Source organism: Echinops telfairi, unplaced genomic scaffold (genome assembly GCF_000313985.2).
Source record: "Echinops telfairi isolate 266 unplaced genomic scaffold, ASM31398v2 ScPeMD7_7420;HRSCAF=8458, whole genome shotgun sequence".
NCBI lineage: Eukaryota > Metazoa > Chordata > Mammalia > Afrosoricida > Tenrecidae > Echinops > Echinops telfairi.
In genome coordinates this window covers 22426383-22449102 of record NW_022111320.1, presented here as the reverse complement: position 1 = coordinate 22449102, position 22720 = coordinate 22426383, and positions in this window count along the sequence as shown.

Below are 22720 nucleotides of genomic sequence, written 5' to 3'. Positions count from 1 at the left end.
GTTCTTAACAGGTTTATGAATATATTTTTAGACATTGTAAATGTGCATATGAGTCCTTATGTGTGTACAAACACTAATATATATGCACATATATATTATTCAATAAATATTAACCTTAATACATTCTGAATGTTTAATATTTATGTCAATATACTTAGCACTAACTTTGTAAGTTCTAAAATTTCAGATGAATAAATGAATGTACCATAATTCATTTTTTCATCTTCAGTAAACATAGGCCTATGTATTTAATTTTAAGCTGTTGGATGGAACTGTATTGTATGAGTATTTTGAAATTATAAAATAATTCTCCCATCGATAGATATTTAAGCATTTTGAACTTTATAGAAAGAAATTAAGACAAAACCAAAATCTATTTTTCATAATAGCTTTGTAATATTGGATATTAATTCTGAGAAGTATAATTTGGTAAAGAAATTCAAACATATTGAAATTTGAAACATATTGACAAATGGTTTCTGGACTCTGGTACAAAATTTCAAACCACAAAACAGAGTATGGAGTGGTAGTTCCCCCAAAACCACACTAATATTGAGGGATATTAAAATATTTAATATTTACAAGACAAATAGAAATCCAGATCTCATTCTATAGTGTTTATATGATTTTTATTTTATTTTGACATTGAAAATTCTCCATATATTTATTGGCTATTGGCGTTTTTAACTTCATAATTGCTAGTTCACATCCTTTATAATTATTTCTATTGAGCTGTTTGCTTTTTATTATTAAATGAGAATAATAAATGGCTGAGTTAAGTATCCAAACAAAAATGTTATAAATAGCAAGATGAAAATTTTAAATAGAGGTACATAATAATAACAAATTCACAAGTCATTAATAAATCATAATTCATAATTACTTATTTAAAATGAAGGGCTTGTGATAAATATAGATAAATTATTGCTATTTAAATGACCATTACAACAATCTCTTATAAACCAGGTGAAAAAACAAACAGACTATCCATGAAAACAACAGCAAATGTAATCTTTGCTATGGAGTTGATTCCTAGTCAAAGTAACTCTATAGGATGAAATAAAGCTGTCATATTTAGTTTATAAGGCTACAGGTCTCTATGGAAACATGCTACCATATATTCCTCCTGCAGAACAGCTGGTGAGTTGGAACCACCAACCTTTTGGTTGGCAGCTGAGTGCTTAACCACTGCTCCATCAGGTTTCCTTAATATTAGTACAACATTTTGAAATGTGATTGACAATATAACCAAATATGTAAAATATTGAATGTAAGAACACCCCATACTAAACCTACTGCCATTGAGTCAATTCTGATTCATAGAAATGCTATCAGTTTCTAAGACTAAATCTTCAAAACAGTAGACAGTTTTATGTTTCTCCATAGATCATCTAGTGGATTTAAACCACTGACGTTTCAAGTAACAGCTTAGTACCTAACCCATAGTGCCATGAGCACTCCTCCAATAAGAAAAGAAAGCATAAATCTTCTTCATAAAACCAAACTTTAATGAAAATCAGTAGAAGAAAAGCCCCAACTGTCCCAGACACATGAGAAGCAATGTTCTGGGTATCCCCACCCCTCAGCAAGGAAGACTGCAGCTGTTCCCAGAACCCAGTAGAACGATCATGGCTGTCCCTTCAACACCCCACCCCTGCAAGGAAGGGCCCATTTATCCCTGAACCTCTTACACCCGCCACCCCTCACCCCCAACAGCAATGACGGTTCTAGGAATCTCTATGACCCAACAAGGAAGTCCCAGTTGTTTTCTGTCAAGGACTATCCAGCAATGCTTGGTACCCAACAAGGTAGTCCTCAGACACCTCTGAAACCTGGTAAGGAAGAATCCAGGGATATCCACATCCTGATAAGAAACACCCTAGGTTCCCAAGCAAACCAACAAGAGTCAGCTGCTCCCACAAATCCACAAGCTCACTCAAGAATAACAGTTGCTCTAAAATGCTGAAGACACAGCAGTCAATTGCAGTATATGCACAAAAATCAAGGGAAAAAAGCCACAACAACTAAACAACACGCAAACCTAAAGGATTACCTTGAAGAAAAGCTGCTGGAAGGATCAGAAATGGAATTAAGGAGAATGATATTTAGATACCATCAACAGATGAGGAAATAATTGAAAAACTAGAAAATGTACACCAATAGATCTTCAGAAAAGGAACAGTACAAAAACAGAATTAGACAGCATAGAGAAAAAGAGCTGAGTGATATAAATTTTTAAAAAGTAACCAAAATAGTAAAATAAAAGACAATACTTTTAAATACAACTGTCAAAACAAAACAAAAATCAAAAAAGGAAAGGAATTTGAATAAAGCCTACAAATTATTTGTGTCACCATCAAGAGCCAGTGAGCATAATAAATACATATACACACGCAGTGAGAGACCCATGAAATTCATCAATCGAATTCTTCAAAAGATTGAAAAAGAAAGCACAGGTTTAACAATCATAGTAAGTAACATCAATACACCACTCTCTGAGAAAGAGGAATCACTTGGAAAAAGCTCAACAAGGAGACTGCAGAACTCAACTCTACAATTAGGCAACATGACTTCATAGACATATTTAGAGCTTTCCACCCAAATGAGAATACATTCACATTCTTTCAAAGTGCACATGGCACGCATTGAAAAATAAACCACTTGCTGGGACACATGTCAATCTTGAGAAATTCAAACATATAGAGGTCACTTACTTCCTTCTCTGACTACTCTGCCATAAAGCTGGAAACCAACAAAAGAAAAATTAAAAGAACCAGGGCAAATATTTGAAGGAAAAATAACTTTTTCTTTAAAATGAGTAGGTATTGGCTCAAATTAGAGACATAATTAGGAAGTTTTTAGAAGCTAATAGAATGAGAATACAACATACCAAAACCTATGTGATACAGCAAAGGTAGTTATCAGAAGATGCTTGATAGTGATAAATGCATATATGAAGAAGGAAGAGAGACTTATGGTTGATATTCTATCACTACCTCCAGCAATTAGAACAGAGCCAAGAGAATGATTCCTCTAATAGCAAAAGTAAAGAAATAATAAAAATCAGGGCAGAGATAAACATGTGGGAAAACAAGAAAACAATGCAAAAAACCAACACAGTTAAAAAGCTGGTTATTCAAAAGGATTAACAGAATTGACAAAACTTTGTCAAACTAACCAAAGATAGGAAGGAGCAGACATCAATATTCAAGATAAGGGGAAATTACAATGCTCCCTAGATTAGAGAAAAATAAACAAACTCAAAAACAGAAAATAGAAAAATTCAACAAGGCAAGATGTTGATTCTTTGATAGGATCAACAAACTTGACAAACCCAGGCAAATTTAACAAAGGAAAAGAGAAATAAGATGAAATATCTCGAATTAAAGGTGAAAAAAGCAACATCACTGCAGATCCAAATGAAATAAAGAGAATGAATAGCACACTGCAATTAAGACTGTAGTTAATAAGCTTAATGACCTAAGAGAAATGGACAAATATCTAGCAAAAGTCACTAAATCTTATGTAGAAAACCTTCAAAGACCCATGAGAAAAGAAGAAATGCAGAAGATAATCAGGAAACTTCCAACCAAGAAACAAACGCCTAGGACCAGATGGCTTCCCAGGGAAGTTCTAAGTATTCAGAGAAAAGCTGTCAAAAATTCAACACAGATAATTCCAGAGTATGGAAAACTCGCAAACTCATTCTATGAAGCAATCATAACCCTGACACCAAACTAGGCAAATATCCCACAAGGACAGATATAGACCATTATCCATCATTAAACTAGACACTAAAATTCCCAACAAAATTATGTTGTGATAGGTAGGTTTATTGTGCCAACCTGGCCAATAAACACATGTGAGATTAATAAGGTTGCAGTTTAATTGAAGGGCAAAGAGATATATGGCTTGGTGAACCTAACCTTTCTGTCTCTTGCTCTCTGATGACCAGACAAGTATGTGGCTGCCTTAGCTAGCTCTCTCCCTCAACTTGCGAGCTACACTACTTGTGGGACACCCAACCTGTGAACTGTGTCTCTATAGTTTGAGGTTCCTTAGAGACCTGCTTTGCCACACTGTTGATGCATACATCACTTGAGCTGGGGACTTTTGGACTCTGTCATCTGGCTGACTATTGGTGACCTGCCCTGCTGTTTGCTGCCTGTGGCCTGACTTCCTGTATTGCTCTACAGAAGACTTAACTGTTTGCTTCCTTAACTTGCACCCAGCAGCCCTCGTGAGTTGAAGGACTGCCAGTGTTTTAACTATCTCATGGAAGTGAGTTGAACTGAGCCATTTGTCCTGCTCTGTGGACTAATTAGCTGTTTGGTTCTTCATGTTGTATCTATCTATCTATCATCTATCTATCTATCTATCTATCTATCTATCTATCTATCTATCTATCATCTATCATCATCTTAAGTGTCCTGGTTTTGTTTCTCAAGAGAACCCTAACACATATGTCCTATAGAATTCAACAATGCACCAAAAAGTAACTTAGTGTGATCAAGTGGGATTCATACCAACGATGAAAGAATGGCTTAACATTGTAAAAACAACCCGTTTAATCAACCACATAAACAAGACAAAGAATAAGAACTACATGATCATATCAATAGATGTAGAAAAGCCATTTGGCATTATCCAACACTCGTTTCTGATAAAAACACCCAACAAAATAGGAATAGAAGGGAAGTTCCTTAATAAGATGAAGACCATATATGAAAAACCATCTGGTCAACATCAGGCTCAATGGTGAAAATTCTAATATATTCTTTTGTGAATGGGAACCAAAGACATACCCCATAACCACTCGTTTTTAACATTATGCTGGGAGCCTTGCCAAGAACCATTATACAACTAAAGGGAATCAAATGAATAAAATTAGGCAAAGAAGAAGTTAAACTCTTACTATTTGTACATGGCATGATTTTATATGGGTTACATAAAAAAAACGGAATTTTTTCAAAGCTATGTATTTATTTTTTTTCAAAACAACATTATTACCTTCGATGTACTTTCCATTGCACTTAATGCATTTGTCAAATCTGCAATTCCATTCTTGGAAACATTTTTCAAACTCATCTGTTTGGATGGCTGACAGCACCTCCCTCGTTTTTTTCTTCACATCTTCTAAGTCGTCAAATCACTGTCCCTCTTCATTCACGGAAACAAAAAGAAGTCACATGGAGAGAGGTCAGATGAGTAAGATGCATGAGGCAAGAGAGGCATACTGTTTTATACCCCAAACTGGCACATTGAGATGGCTGTATGAGCAGGTACATAGGTGTGGTGGCAAAACCAGTGCCCCGGCTGCCACAAATCAGGCCTTTTTGGTTGCAGACTTTTATGCTATCTTTTTAGACCTTCTAAATAGAAAGCTTGATTAAGAGTCTGACTTGATGGAATGAACACCAAATGCACTATGAGTTGACATTTTCAACCATTTGAGAAGTTGATGGACATCCAGAATGAGGTTTGTCATCAATCAACATTTTACCTTTCCTTTAAAACAAGAAAACTACTTACCCTCTTGAGTTTTTCCATTAGTGCTGTCCTTGTAAGCTGTGTTCAACATCATGACAATTTCCACCGCATTTTTCTTGAGCAGGAAACAAAATTTCACAGCCACATGCTGTTCTCCTAAATCGACCATCACAAAAAATGAGGTTAGAACAAATCTGTTCTAACAAAAAAAAATCACTATGACCAGAGAGACCCTTCCCAAGTGACACCATTGGGTGCAATAATATCACATTGCTGGATGCTCGCCTAGTGGGGAAAAATGCATACTATGAAATCGGAGTCTTTTTCTGGTTTGTATTTGGTACCCCCGTGTATATCTGGAAATTGAGGGATTTGGTAAAGTAGTATAAGATTAACAAGCCCATCCGGGGGAAATTAGACATCCCCTTGCAGAAGGGCTGCATGGAGGAGATAAGACAATCAAAGTGCAGTGTAGCAACGATGAAATATGCAATTTTCCTCTAGTTCTTAAATGCTTCCTCCACCCCACTACTATGATCCCAATTCTACCTTTCATATCCGGCTGGACCGGAGGATGTACACTGGCACAAATAGGAACTGGAAATACAGTGAACCCAGGACAGATGAACCCCCCAGGACCACTGGAGAGAGTGGCGACAGCCAGAGGGTGGAGGGAAGGAGAGAGAGAAAGCGGGAACAGAGGACAAGGTCTACATATGGCCTCGTCCCTGGGAGACAGACACCAGAGAAGTGGGTGAGGGAGATGTCGGATGGGGTAAGATATGATAAAATAATAATTTATAAATTATCAATGGTTCAGGGGGAGGGGTGAATGGAGAGGGAGGGGAAAAAATGAGGAGCTGACACCCAGGGCTCAAGTGGAAAGCAGGTGTTGTGAGAATGATGAAGTCAACATATGTACTAATGTGCTGAACACAAATGATGTATGTACGGATTGTGATGAGTTGTATGAGCCCCTAATAAAATGATTATTAAAAAAAAAGATAACAAGCAGAAATCAATTGAATTCCTGTACTCACACAAAAGATTAAATACTTAAAAAATTAACCAAAAAAATTAAAGAACTATGTAAAGAAAACTATAGGTGATTACTACAAGGAAGCAAAAAGACCTATACAAATGGAAGAATATCCCATGTTCAGGAATAGCAAGACTTAATATGGTGAAAATGCCAATAATACCCAAAGCAATATATAACTACTATGCAGATTTTTATCCAAATCCCAAATGTATTCTTTGAAAGAATAGACAAATTAATTAATGTGGAAGAGGCCTGGGTTCTATTGAAGAAGAAGATGATGACGAACAACAACAACAAAGTTGGAGGTAGACCTATTACAAAACCACAGTAGACAAAAGAGCAGATGACTGATATGATGAAAGATATATAGACCAAAAGAACAGAATAGGAAGCCTTTTTATAGGTAAATAAATCCATTTACCTATAGGTAACTGATTTTTGACAGAGGACCAAACACAATAAATGAGAGTCAGCCTCGTCAACAAATTATGCTGGAAAAATTGGATCTCCATTTGCAGAAGAATGAAGCAGGAACTATAACTCATGTCATCCACACAAATGAATTTAAAATCGATCAGAGACTAAAATGTAAATCCTAGAGCTATAAGGATCACCAGTGAGAAAATAGAGATTATGTTATGCTGGAATTTCTAGAGAAACAAAACCAGGGACACTCATATGTGTATAAGAAAGCATTTTATATCAAAATGTAATTTGATGTCATGAAGGCATTCCAGTACAATTCAGTTCAATCTATGAATCCAGTGCTGGCTGGAGCCCGTTTTAGGCTCAGAGACTTGCAGGCTGATGGCACAGAAAGGCAGAGCAGGAAGGTCAGAGATCACAGACCAGTTCATGCAGGGTCATATGTATTCAAGTTTCACAGGAGCATGGCAGGGAGCCCACGGTTCCTAGAGTGAGTGACCTACAGGAGGTCCCCATTCAGGTAGAAACAGAATCCAAGAAAGAAGGAAGAAAAAAGGGCAGGAAAGAGAGAGAGGGAGAATCCCAGTGTCTCTCATAAAGAGTTCAGACCCCCAATAAGGCATTATCAGGCTGTGACATGATTGATACTTTGTACTCCACTCCTATTTTCACACAGGTTCAAGTTGACATAAAAATCTAACCATCACAGAGACAACTGTAAGGGCCTTATTACAGGGCATGCGCATACTACCAAATATATTAAAGGAAACCACACTGTAGGAAACAAAATAAAGGGGTGGGGGAATTGAAAATTTTTTTTAAGAAAACAAAACAAAATAGATAATGAGGAGTTACTAAAAATAAAACATTTAGATGCATCAAATGACTATTCAAAAGAGTAAAAAACAGAGGCCATGGCCTGGGAAAAAATCTTTAGCAATGGGGCAATGGACAATGGACTAATTTTTAAAATCAATAAAATTCTGCAACACTTCAATAAGAAAAACAAATAATCCAAGTAAAAAGTGGCCAAAAGACAAGAACAGATATCTAAAATGACATTAAAATGGTTAAAAAATACTTAAAAATACTACTAGCCATCTGGGAGATGTAAAGACAACAACAATGAGATAAAGCAACAACAGTTGCATAATTTAAAATAAAAGTAGAAAGCAACAATTCTGGAAAAGGTGTAGAGAGATTAAAATTCCTATTCTCTTCTGGTGGGTTTGTAATCATGTATGGCCATTGTGGAATCTTATACAATGCTACCTAAAATACCTGGGAATAGATATCCCCTATGGCTCAACAATCCTTCCGCTAGGTACATGCCCCAAGGAAGTAAGAGACGGTACAAACAGCTGTATGGTCTCCCACATTCAGCACAAAGCAATTCACAGTAGCAAGAAGTTGGAAACAGCCCAAACACCCTTCAGAAAAATGGATAAAGAAACTCTAGTGCACACAAAGTGGAATACTATGCAGCCATAAAAAAAATTAAAGTGATGACCCACAAAGTACCCCATGGCATGATGGGCCTGAAAATCATTAGGTTGAGCGAAGCTAGTCAATCATAGAAAGACAATATTATATAAGACTACTCAGAAACACAGCCAAGCTCACTGCCATCAAGTTGATTACAACACGTAGTGACTCTATCTGAGCACATAGAACTCTGCCCCTCAGTGAGTTTCTGAGACTGTAACTCATTACACGAATACAAAACTCAATTTTTCTCCTGCAAAGCAGCTGGTGGCTTTGAACTGCTGACCTTGTAGATCCCAGTCCAATGTGTAAGTACTATGTCACCAAGGCTCCTGTGGGACTACTACTATAAGGATAAGTATCAAAACAACGGCTGGCATCTGTTCCCAGGTCTTGTAATCTTCAAATCCAGTTGGTAGTGTTCCTGTCTAATGCTTGTGATCCATCTAGCACTCCCTTATTTGTGCATATTAAAAACCACCTTGTCAGAGGAGACCTCAACTGACCTGAGGTCAATTTCTCATGTTGTGGGGAGAGGAGTGAGAAGAGCAACCAGTTCCTACCATATAGCATTTTTCTATCAAACTCACTGCCAACAAGTTGATACCCTCTCGTGGAGACCCTCTATGACAGAGTAGAACTGCTCCTTGTGAATTTCTGAGACTGTACCTCCTTACTGGAGTAGAAAGCTCTTTCTCACACAGAGTGGCTGGTGGTTTCGAACTTCTGATTTTATGGTTAGCATCCCAATATGTAACCACTATGCAACCAAGGCTCCTCTGCGTTGTTCTATAGTCACCCCAAATAAACAGACACTCCTCTAAGGGTGCTTGGTAAGCATTAATGGAAATTCAAGTCCAGATGTGGAGGGTATCTTGGTCTCAGAGAAATGATGTGACTTTTGTGGGTTGATAAATCAGAAGGGAAGCCTGCCATTGGGAAAAATCCTTAACATTATTTATAGAGACCCCCCCAAATGGGAGAATACATCTCGTATTATGTTCCTAATCAGATATCTTTGACCTAGTTTCTATCCAACCCTTGGGGATCCACAGCACGTTCTATTGACAACCACGACTTTAGACTTTGTCCTTTTCAGGTGCACAATATCGTTTTGGGGCTACACCAGCAAGATCTGACTTTGAAATCCCATTAAGCAAATTCAACTTTACTTTAAACACACCTGTAGCAGATTAAAGAGATTGAAATGCTCCTTTGGATTTAAGGCTGAAATACCCTAGTGTGAGAAAGCAGATGACTATTGCCCCAAGATTATATATTTGGCATTTATTGGACTACAGTGCAAGTGTATGACTTTGACGGTGTCCATATGTTTGGTATTTTCAAATTATGCATTTTTACGGCACATCTTAGATCCACAGACATAGTTCTGCCTTAGTGAATGAGTGTTACTGATCCTTGTGCTGTAATAGCTGGTCACTAAGATGGATGGACACTGTGGCTGCAATGATGAACTCAAATATAATAAAAATTGGGAGGACGATGCAGGACAAGTGTTTAGTTCTGCTGTGCACAGGGTCCCTGTGAGTTATAAATGACTCAGTGATGCATACCAACACAAAAACCCAGGTCCAGGAACTGAAGGAAGTCAATTGAAATATTTCAACAAATTGATGTAGCTCTGGATGTACTCACTAGTCAATGCCAAGAAATTTGGAAGACAGCTAACAGGATGTCTATAAGCTGATAAAAAATACCAAAAAAGCTAAACTGTACGTAATTCAAGGCATTAGAATTCGAGGAAGGTTTATTAACACCCTTCAATATGCAGAGGACAAACCTTGCTTGCTGAAAGTACAAAACCTAATGAAGACAAAGTCTACAGCATTCAGTTTAAATCACGATCAATGTAGAGAAAACTAAAATAATCAAACCCAGACCAATAGATAACATCGTGAAAGAGAAAATTTGAAGTTGTCAAGGATTTCATTTTAATTAGATCTACAATCAATTCTCATGGAAGGAGCAGTCAAGATTGATTACAGGACTTTTGACTGAAGGACACATTGCATTGGGCAATCTGCAGCATAAGACCTACTCATATATTATATAGTAAAAAGGCCACTTTGAGGAATAAGATGCATCTGACCCATACCATGCTATTTTAAATTGTCATATATGTATGTGAAAACAGGACATTGAATAAGGAAGACTTAAGAAGAATCATTGCATTTGAATTCTGGCACCATGAACAAACAGAATCATACATGGTACCATACAGAACAAGCAAATCTGCCTTGGAAGAAGTGCAGACAGAAAGCTCCTTGGATGCAAGGATGGTGAGACTTAATTTGTGTACTTTGGGAACTCTATCAGGAGAGACCTGTCCTTGTAAGAGGACATCATGCTGTTAAGTAGAGGGTCAATGAACAGAGGAAAACCCTCCATGGGATGCATTGGCACAGTGGCTCTAACAACAGGTTCAAACATACTACCCTTTATGAGAATGGCCCAGGATCACACAGTGCTTCCTTTTGTTGCATTCAGGCTTGTTATGAGTTGGAACTAACTCAACAGCACTTGACAACAAGTGCATGTTACAGTATTATTTGCATCTCAAATATGTAGGGTACAAATGATTCATTTTAAACAAATTTTTAAAACTGACTAATCTGTATAAAAAACATGAAAAATTGTTATTTCTTTAAAAAAATTCAGGCAGTAACTCTTTGAATGTATCGTTCACCATAATAAGAAATTAAAACTATTAAGAACAATGAGAAAAAAGTGTAAGAACATGATGTTTCAGAAGGAGAGCAGAATATCAGTCACAGAATGCAAATAGTTTAATGGAATTAGAGCAGAGGACAGTGAGCACTCTTGAAATAGAAATAAGGAAACCATTTAGAACATCTTTAGCCTTCTCAAAAATGTGATATTTGATACATAACTTACTCCAAAGGTTTGCAGTAAGTGACTTATTTATAACTAATTCAATACAAATAAAGCATCTGTGAAATGTGACCTATAAATTGATAAGAATGGAAGTCTCATTATAATATACTACATGGCTTAACTCCAAAAAATATTTGTAGTCTAAGTATTGCAAATAAGGTTAATGATTTACCAAAAAGTTTTTCAGATGAGTCTATTGAAAGAACAAAGAGAGGGACAATGAAGAGGAAGAACAGAACGTGTGAAAGGCAGGAATCCTCATTTGCCAATGGAGGAGGTTACATGAAATAATATCATAACCATGATACAAAATACAAAAAAAAAGAAAAACTTTAGTAAATCAGTCATATGCTGCTTTCTTTCTAGATGTTGATTTTATAATAATTTGAAAAACTAGAATTTATCTCTGAATATTAAACAGAACTTTGACACAATTAAAAGACAAACCGCAAACCATGAACACACTCAGCAAACACAAGTAGGCATTTGACAGGAGCAGGGTATAAAGAAGGCTGGTTTCATAAACTACACAAAAAGTCTAATAGAAAAACTTCCAAAAGACCCTAAAAACAATGTATGGAAGAAAATAAAATGACCAATGAACACATGCAAATGTTCTATTTCAACGGCCAATTGAAGAGATTCTCTATTATGTTAATGTATCCTGTAGTAATTTTTCAAAGGATCTATTTTACATAGTGAGTAAATGTGCAGGGAGTTGAGAATAAGTAATATCTGAAAACTGTTTTGAAGAGCAGGATTTATTACAATGTTTTAATCATGTGCATTTATTTTGGCATAGTCATTCCACTTTCAAAATTATATCCTGAAAAAATGAAAAAGGTTGGATTCCTTAGCAAATAATGATGAGTATGTGCCTTGTATAGCTACAGTACACAGGCTATAACCATACAACCTGATGTGGTAATTACATACTCTCCTGTCAACTTGAGAATATTAAGAGTGAAGGGGTAGAGTCTCACCTGTCAGTAAGGTCACAGCCTGATGCCTCATTGTGGGCATGGCCATCTCATGGGGATTCTAGGAACTTCTTTTCTTCATCATTGGAGGCGGGACACTCTCTAGGCTTCACATTCTTGTTGATAAACCACATGGGACCACAATGTTGGCAGCCAGAGTCCTAAAAATGCTTTCACCACTATTGGATCCACAGGCCTTTTTACTCACTGGCCTGTGATCTTCCAGCATTTGGTGTCATTGCATGTGCTGCATTAGTCTAAAGAAGAATTTATGGACTAGTGTCAGATATATGGGCTAATATCAGAGTTATGGACTTATCTGGACTGGGTTGGGATGTTTTCTCAATATAAAATTGCTCTTTTATATAAAGTTCTATCTTATACACATATGTGTGTCTCTAGATTTGTATTTCTAGTCAAACCAGGCTAACACACCCGAGAATAACCTAAACCAACAGTGATGTGAATTACTTAATATATTCTGAAACATTGCAAACAATAGATAGGTATTTCAACATTTATACCTGCACAAAAGACCATAACATAGGCAGTAAGCAGGCTGTTATTTGTGTTTAACAGGAAAAGAGTAAACCAGGGGGATACTCGTGAATTAATGACTTTTAGGGAATTAGATGAGGAATAAATTAAGTATAAGGGCTCAGTGATCCTTTAGTCTTATCTCTCTCCCTAAAACCAAGATTAGGAGCTGTACTGCTTTTTCTTATCATTTTCTAATTGTGATAAAATATATATTTAACACAATATTTACCAATTCAACATTTTTTACAAGTGACATTCAGTGATATTGATGATATTCGTGTTGCACAGCCATCACCGTAATAGATACGCAATGCTGCCTAAATAGTGACACTCGTTTTTATTTTTTTCTTTCCTCCTGCTCCTGGTGACCATTGGCAAACTTTGGTCTCCATGCCTTTTCCTATTGTAGAGATTTCATATAAAAGAGATTGAATAATATTTGTTCTTCTGTGAACTGGCTTACTTGACTCAGAACAATATTTTCAGTATGTTTCAGGACTTTTGCTGACAGACTGTTGTATTGCTTCTTGCCACACACAGCTTCTCATCTACCCTATTAGAGTAATGGTGGATTCATTGCTAAAGGGGCATCGTTGCAAGGTCACTGGTTGAGGCAGCCTCTTCTAGCAGTCCATAACTTCATGTTTGGTTTGCTGTTGTAAGCAAGGACCCCTTGAACTTGACAATTGGGGAATACTATCTATGCTTGAAGAACCACTCTTACTACAATTTGAAATGTGGGATTATAGATTTAAAAGAGAGAGAGATAGCACGTTCTGCATGGCAGTGACAGCTGAATTTATTGCGTTCAGTGTCCAAGAGAGGTTGCCATTGTGGTCCACAGTTAGTTCCCTCCTAGTAAAGCTTGATCGCTGCAATGCTCCATCTAGTTTGGTTGTCCTTTCATTTTCAAAATAATAGCTCTTATGACTACTTATCTGAAGTCTGCTGTGAGGGTTTTAGGTCCCTCTTTTTTGTGTGTAAATGTATGGAGAATTGCATAGACTACAGGATTCCATCCCTTGGATGAACCCATAGTCAGTGAACGTTGGTGGGGAGCATGGAATCTCAGTTCTTTTCCTTGGGTGAAGATAAATATAAGGCACGGCACATAGTCCTGAATTTGTTGAAATCAGCCTTCACTTTTCCTTCCTAGAAATCACTTGATCTCAATTTGCGTTGCTTCCTTCTCCTTCCTTGTCCTGCTTCTAGACTCTCTTGCCGCAACAGCTGGTAGTATTTCTTTAATCCAGCACTTGCACACAAATCTCAAGGTCTATTTTTCAAGAACATGATCTGAGACATGACGCATTCCCTTAGTTTCTTTTCCCTGTCATGTAATCACATTTTCAATAAAATTTTACTTTGGAATCAATCTTCTCTATAATTCTAAGTACTGCTAATGCCATGATAACAATTGAATTTTGAGGGAAGATAGGTTCCATCACTGAACTCTGCAGAAGGCAACAAAATTATACTCTCAGATGTTCAGACATACAAGCATTTAAAAATTAGATCTGTATATTATTCTTTAAAAACATTTCTGAAGTTCTATACCATTCTTCTATGAATGAAATAAAAGTTAGAACCCAATAACAGGGAACTTGTAGCAGATAAGTTTTAAGAACTGATCCTTTGGCTTATAAAAAAATAATGATCACACAAAAATAATAATAATCACATCAGCATATCTTATTCAATGGTACTATACAAAATACCAGGCAGCCACTGCTGCTTCAAGAATGCAAAGGATCTGGACCTTGCCTTCACGGAGCTTATGTTTCAGTGAGGGATCTGACCAGTAATCAGGAACATAATTGTGATGTTGTTGTAGCTATTCTGGATACTATGAGATTTGACCTAAAAAAATGTAAGGATTAAGATTAAACTCCTAATAATTTCTAGCACCTGTTAATCAACAACTCCCGAACTCTGGTGGTACTGTTTGGTCAGTGTTGGACTGTTAACTTCAAAGTCATCGGTTCAAGACCACGAGCTGCTCTGTGGGAATAAGACATTCTGCTCGCATACAGAGATCTGTAGCCTCCACTATCAGTCATAATCAACGTGATGGTGTTCAGCTGGGATCGAGGGTTACGTACAGCTGAAATTCATAAATATGCCCCTTTTATAAAAGAATGCCTCTTTGATTATCAAATATTACACTGGCATATAGTATAATGTCATATGAGCTGTATTTCTATCTTTAGCTTTCAGAAGACATTAATGAAAGTTCACAATTTTCATCCTCACCTGATCCAGAGACTTCTGCTGATACTTGATTCAATGTTTCACACCATTGACCACCTCCTTCTTGTGATTTCTTCTTTTTGACTTCTTTTGTGGCCTGCTCTTCCAATTCTCCTCCAGTTTCCTTTCTGATTTTCACTCACCCTTTCCCCCCATTCTTCAAAGACTTCTTTGCCCTTGATACAATCTCACTTAATAGCATTGTGGCTTCAAATTAAATCACCAGCTAAGTAGCCTTCCAAACCCTAGGGCCAGTCCTCACCTCTCTCTAGCATTCCTTCTAGAATCCTGCCTACATGGCTATCTAGTATTCCTCAATGCCATCTAGTAGAGAGCCATGTCTTTCTCCTATGGAGTAGCTGATGATTTTGAACTGCTGACCTTGGGATTATCAGACCAACACATAATCAACGTCACTACCAGGAATCCTTATCTAATGTAGAACTCTGAAACATAGGCCTTTAGGAATAACCATTGCTTTAAAAATACTTTCCCTTCTTCCAGTAACATACACTGAAAATTGTTTTCTCAATCACGGATCCTCTCTTAGGTAGTTTCCATTTTAAGCAAAGTTATTCTAATGATCTGTTTACCTCCTTTCTCTTTAACACTAGATTATGGCTGCTGTTGTTAGTGGCCAATGAATTGACTCCAATTCATGGTGGCAGAATTATATATGTAGCAGAACAAAATATTGCCAGCTCCATGATAGTTGGTACATCATTCTACCTGTAACCCCGTTACATTTTATTTATGTTTATATTATTTTTACTTAGCAAGTATGTAACATATTTAAAGAGTTCAGATATATGTTGACTGAATAAATGAAGTCAACAGGAAGATTCACCAGGTCATTTGCTTATTGTACATTAGCACAATTTCGTGTAAAATAATCTCTGACAAGGCAGTTGGAAAAGCGTTAATGATGTACACACTGTGTATCACACACAGCACGCTTTTGAGGGCACGGGAATAAATAAATCATAACCCTTGCCTTTCAGGAGCTCACGTTCTAAAATAAAAGAGATAACAAGTCTATAATGTGCATACATAGTGGATTGACTTCAAGAGGAAAATTATTTTCCAAATTAGGAGCCACTTACACTAGCAGGGAAATCCTGTCTTCATTTAAATCCTCAACAGAATAACCATCACATCAATGACAACTGGGGGAAATACTTCACTTTGGAGTGTATACCTAGATTTTGAATCTCAGCTTCCCCTAAGCCTGATTCAGTGGATGACTGTGGATTCTCAGATCAAAAAGAATATAAGGCTACAGATACTTAACCTCTGTAACCAGCTACTGCTGGAAAAAATAATGAGTAAGGCTTAGGAGGGGAAAAGAGTTGCTTGAAATTCTGTAGTTCTTTTAATCTTGTCAAGGATGGGATATAAATCAATAAATAACAATAACACCAAGAAGCTCAATTACATTTGCTATCCACTTAAAACACTGGAAAGAAGTGGTTGGTTCCAGAAGCGTGCTTCCTTTCAAAGTAATAACAGACAGAATCTTCGGAACTAGGACATGAATGTGGGCTTGGGTTGAGGTCCTTTCATTGGTTTAGAAAGGTCTTTCACAGTGGAACATCCAAAATGAAATAGGAAAACACCTTAATGCAAAGTAATATTCCCTAAAATACGCTCAAATGTTAAAAATATGTGCACCTTTAAAACCATGTCTTAAATAGCTCTACAACGTAGGTAGTTATTTAAGAATTATAGGGTTCATTAGAATCTTGATATCCACATGATTTATTTCAAGTGAGAAACAACTGCCCTCCCCAAATCAATGAAGCTACATTTTTATATCATCATATTATAATGCTCACCTAAATGCAAACAACTCAGATAAGATTTTGACAATATATTTTATCCTTTTTGTAGATAAACATTCTCCCTATGTGCCTAATACATTTGTTCCTTTATTTAAAATGGTTCCTCTGATTAAGGAATTTTGGTAGCAAAGCGGGTTCAACTCTAAGCTAGCTGTTAGCCACAAATTTGGAAGTTCAAACCCACTGAACTTTTCATGGTAGAGAAAGGAAGCTGCATGCTCCTGTAGAGATTTACAATTTCAAAAACAGTAAGGAGCAGTTCTACTTTGGCTTAAATATTTGTTATGTGTTGGATTAAATTGACATCAATGGAATTAAATTCCCTGACTGATTTGATTAACTTCCCAGATACAGGAACCATCAGACTATTTAATTTTATGTGTAAGATAATTTACCTAAATATTCCATGGAAAGTGTTTAATAGATTGATTTGTGATGTGTATGCATGCGTGCACGTGTGTGTGTGTGTGTGTGTGTGTGTGTCTTTCTCCTTAAAATTAACAGCTCAATCTTTTAGAAACTAATATTTATAACTGGGATGTTTGAGAGCTATGAACCCATAGGAAAATCATGTAATTTTCCCGGACGAAGAACTGAACTCAGGTAGAAGGAAGGATTAGCAGAGACAGTGGAATAAATCCAAACCCACAGCCATTGAGTTGATCCTGACTCATAGTGATCCTATACAGGACTCTGAGACTGCAAATATTTATGGGTGCTGATAGCCTCTTCTTTTATCAATGGAGTGGCTGGTGGATTTGAACTAATGGTGATGTAGTTAGTAACTTAGTGCCCCCAAAGCACCACTAGGCATGCTTGGAATTAGTAGTCATAAGGAAATACAGGTAGACTTATATCAGTGAGCTATGAGAGGTTTATTGTAATTATTAAAAATTACATAAAGGAAAGAGATAGTCGAAATTGCTCTGCAGTGACTGCCAGGGCTGATTTACCTAAAGATTTGGTTCTCAGGTGGAAGTGATCCCTTCTGGCTCAGCCGTAATGAATAATAAGATTTGGAAATTCTAGATTCTTTGATTTTCCAACTTAGTGATCAAGTAGAGAGAATTCTAAATGGAGGTTGACTAGTAAATGGTGGCTTCAATAGATATAAAAGGGTTGCTGGCAGCAACTGAACCCCAGAGCGAAGGTAAACTGAGGATGAGTGCGACCTGAGTTGATCTCTTCCAAGCAACATTTACAGAAGTCTGAGTTTGGTGCTGGAACCAGCTTTCGGACTCAGAAGCCATCTATCTTTTGCTTTGTTATTGTAACATAAAATTCAAATATAGAGCCCTAGATACAATAAACTACCACTTCTTTCTCTGTTGGACTAAATGTGGGGCTTGCGCGATGTTGTGATGCTAGAAGTTATGTCACAGGCGTTTCAAATACCAGCAGGATCACCCAAAGGGAAAAGGTTTCAATGGAGCTTCCAGACTAAGAACAGACTGCACACTTCAAAGGAATTAACCCATGCAAGCTGTATGGACACCATTGAAATAGGTCAGACACGGAAGGCATAATGAATAGAAGCAGAACATTTTGTCAGAGACACCGCCAGAAGATGAGCCCCTCAGGTGAGAAGGCTCACAAAATATGGCTGAGGAAGAGCTGTTTCTCAAAGGCGACCATAATAAGGCAAAGATAGTAACAACCCAAGCGGTGACTACACACATGGACTTCTCTAGATTAACTACACAGAAATGAATCCAGTACATCTGTGGTAAGAGATGCTGGAGAAGCTCAATATCAGCAGCTAAAACTGGGCCAGGGGTTGACTGTGGAACAGACCATCAATTCCTCATATGTGAGTTCAAATTAAAGCTAAAGAAAACTAAAGCAATCTAAGTGTGCCAAAATACGACACTGCGTCTGTCCCATCAGAATTTTGAGAGCATCTCAAGAAGAGATTTGGCACATTGAACAATAATGACAGAAGACTTGGTGAGCTGAGGGAGGACATCAAGAACATCATTTATGAAGAAAGCACAGGTCATTGAAAAGACAGGAAAGACAGAAATGATCAAAGTGGATGTCAGAAAAGGCTCTGAAACTTGTTCCTAATCACAGAATAGCTAAGATAAATGGAAGAGATTATGAAGTCAAAGAGTTAACCAGGAAATTTCAAAAGGAATCTTGATAAGATAAAGTAAAATTTTATCATGAAACGTGCAAAGGCCTAGAGTTAGAAAACCAAAAAGGAAAGGCATGCTTAACATATCTTAAATCAAAATAATTAAAGAAAAATTTCAGTCCTTGAGTTGCAATACTAAAAGACTCTATGGGCAAAATACGGAATGATGCAGGAAGCATCAAAAGAAGATGGAAAGATTATATAGCGTCACAGTACCAAAAAGATCTAGTCCATATCCCACCATTACAGGAGGTAGCACATAAACAAGAATCAAAGTTACTGAAGGTAGTAGTTCAAGCTGTACAGAAAGCATTAACCAAAATAAAGGCTTCAGAGATGGATGGAATATCACTTGAAATGTTTCAACTAGCTGATGAAACTCTAGAAGCACTTACTTGCCCATGCCGGGGAATTTGGAAAACAGCTATTTAACTAATATACTGAAAGAGATTCATATCTGTACCCATTCTAAAGAAAGATGACACATTAGAAATTATAGAACATGATAATTCATACCACATGAGAGTAAAACACTTTGCTGAAGATCATCTAATAATGGTTGTAGCCATACATTGACGGGGAGCTGCCAGAAATTCAGCCTGGATTCAGTAAAGGAATAACTTTGCTGGTGTCAGATGGATCTTGGGTGAAAACAGAGAACGTCAGAAAATTGTTTGTGTGTTATTGACTATGAAAAAAGATACTTTTGACCTTATGGATCATGGCACATTATGGCTAGCCTTGAGAAGAATGAAAATTCCAGAACAATTCATTATGCTCATAAGAAACTAGTACAAGGATCAAAAGACAGTTGTAAGAACAGAAAAAATACCGCATGGTTTAAAATCAGGAAAGATGTGAGCCAAGCTTGTATCCTCTCACCATACCTATTCAATCTGTACGTTGAAAAAATAATTAGAGAAACTGGATTATATCAAGAAGAATTTAAGTATCAGGATTGGAGGAAGGATTTTTAACATTATACAGATAACACAATCTTGCTTGTTGAAAATGAGGGGGACTTGTAGTACTGATGAAGACCATTGATTACAGCCTTCTTAATGGATCACAACTCACTGTAGAGAAGACCCAAAATCTGTACACCTGGACCAAAAGGTAACATCATGAGAAACAGAGAAAAGATTGAAGCAGTCAAGGATTTCATCTTGCTTGGATCCACAATCAATGTCGTGGAAGCAGCTGGGAAGAGGTCCAAGGAACAAGCACTGCATTGAGTAAATCTGCAGAAATTCTCTTTAAAGTGTTGCAAAGCAAGGGTATCACTTTGAAGAATATAGTCTGCCTGAGCGAAGCCGTGGTACTTTCAGTTGCTTCGTAAATATATGAGAGTTGGGCTTTAAATACGAAAGACTGAAGAAGAATGGATGGGTTTGAATTATGATGTTGGTGGAGAAGATTGAAGGTACCATGGACTGTCAAGAGAATGAACAAATCTGTCTTGGAAGAAGTCAGCTAGAATGTTCCCTAGGGGAAAGGATAGTGAGACTTTGTCTCATGTACTTTGGACATGTTACCAGGAAAAATACCTCATGCTTGATAAAGCAGAGGAGCAGCGAAAAAATGGCAGGGCCTCCAATAGATGGACTGACACCGTGGTTACAACAATGAGCTATAAGAAAAATTGTAAGGATGGCACAGGACCTGCCAGCATTTTGCTCTATTGTACACATGGTTTCTATGAGTCAGAATCAACTCATATGTACCTAACAACAAGAAGATAAAATAAGAGTATCTCATAAATTATCATGAGACAAATGCTCTTATAATCATCACCCTGATAATACAACAGAACTTTGCAAACCACTGCAGAAGCCCCTTCATGTGCCTTATTTCAATCACTCAATCTCTCTTCTCACTCTCTCTTTTTTAATCATTTTATTGCGGGCTCGTACAACTCTTATCACAATCCATACATAGATCCATTGTATCAAGCACATTTGTACATTTGTTGCCATCATCATTCTCAAAACATTTGCTTTCTACTTGAGCCATTGGTATCAACTCCTCATTTTTGCCCTCCCTCCCTGCAACCCCCTCCCCATGAATACTTGATAATTTATAAATTATTATTTTGTCATATCTTACACTGTCCAACGTCTTCCTTCACCCACTTTTCTGTTGTCCATCCCCCAGGGAGGAAATTATACGCAGATCCTTGTCATTGGTTCCCCCTTTCTACCCCATCCTCCCTCCACCCTCTCAGTATTGCTCCTCTCACCACTGGTCCTGAATTCCCTGTGTTTCCAGTTCCTATCTGTACCAGTGTACATTCTCTGGTCTAGCCAGATTTGTAAGGTAGAATTGGGATCGTGATAGTGTGGGGGAGGAAGCAGTCAGGAAATAAAGTAAAGTTGTATGTTTCATCGTTGCTACACTGCACCCTGACTGGCTAATCCCCTCCCCGTGACCAGTTGCCTACAAATGGGTCTTGGGTCTTCAATCTGCACTGCCCCTCATTCACAATGGTTTCATTTTTTGTTCTTTGATGCCTGATACCTGATCCCTTCGACAACTCATGATCACACGGGCAGGTGTGCTTCTTCCATGTAGACTTTGTTGCTTTTGAGCTAAATGGCCGCTTGTTTACACTCAAGCCTTTAAGATCCCAGATGCTATATATTTTGATAGCCAGGCTCCATCAGCTTTCTTCACCATGTTTGCTTATGCACCTGTTTTGTCTTCAGCGGTCATATCAGGAAGGTGAATATCTTGGAATGCCAATTTAATAGAACAAAGTATTTTTGCCTTAAGGGAGTACTTGAGTGGAGGCCCAATGTCCATCTGCTACCTTAATACTAAACCTATAAATATATGCACATAAATCTATTTCCCCATCCTCATATATAAATATATTTACATATGTACCTGCCTGTATTTAGATATCTATAAATGCCCTTTGCCTCATAGTTCTTTCCTCTATTTCCTTTTACTTTTGTCTTATTCCCCTTTCATGCTCAGCCTTCATTTGGGTTTCAGCAATTCCTCTCGATTACATTGCCCTTGATCAATCCCTACCAGGCTTCTTATACCCTCCTTGCCACTAATTTTGGATCACTTGTTGTTCCCTTTCCCCTGGGTCTCTTAATACCACTTCCTTTCTCCCACAACCCCCTCTCCCATGTCCCACCCAAAACCACTAGTCCCCTTGTTTTCTCCTCCGGATTGTTTATCCAGCCTATCTCATCTAGATAGACCTGCAGAGATAATAGTGTGCACAAAAACAAGACAAAGCAAAACAAAGCAACAGAGATAATAGTGTGCACAAAAACAAGACAAAGCAAAACAAAGCAACAGAGATAATAGTGTACACAAAAACAAGACAAAGCAAAACAAAACAATGGAAAACAACAACAACAACAACAAAAAGAAAAGCCTGTAAATAGTTCAAGGTGTCTTTCCTGACCTTTTGGAGTGTTTTCCAGTTGAGTCTAATGGAGTGCCATGCCCTGGCCTCAAAGTCTATTTTTGGTGCTCCCTCGGAACTTCCTTGCTCTGTTCCCCTTGCTGTTCTGTTGCATACCCTTAGTGTTTTCCTTGGTGTGGTGGGGTCAGATCAGGCGCAATTCCCACACTGTTTCTCCAGTGTTGTCCC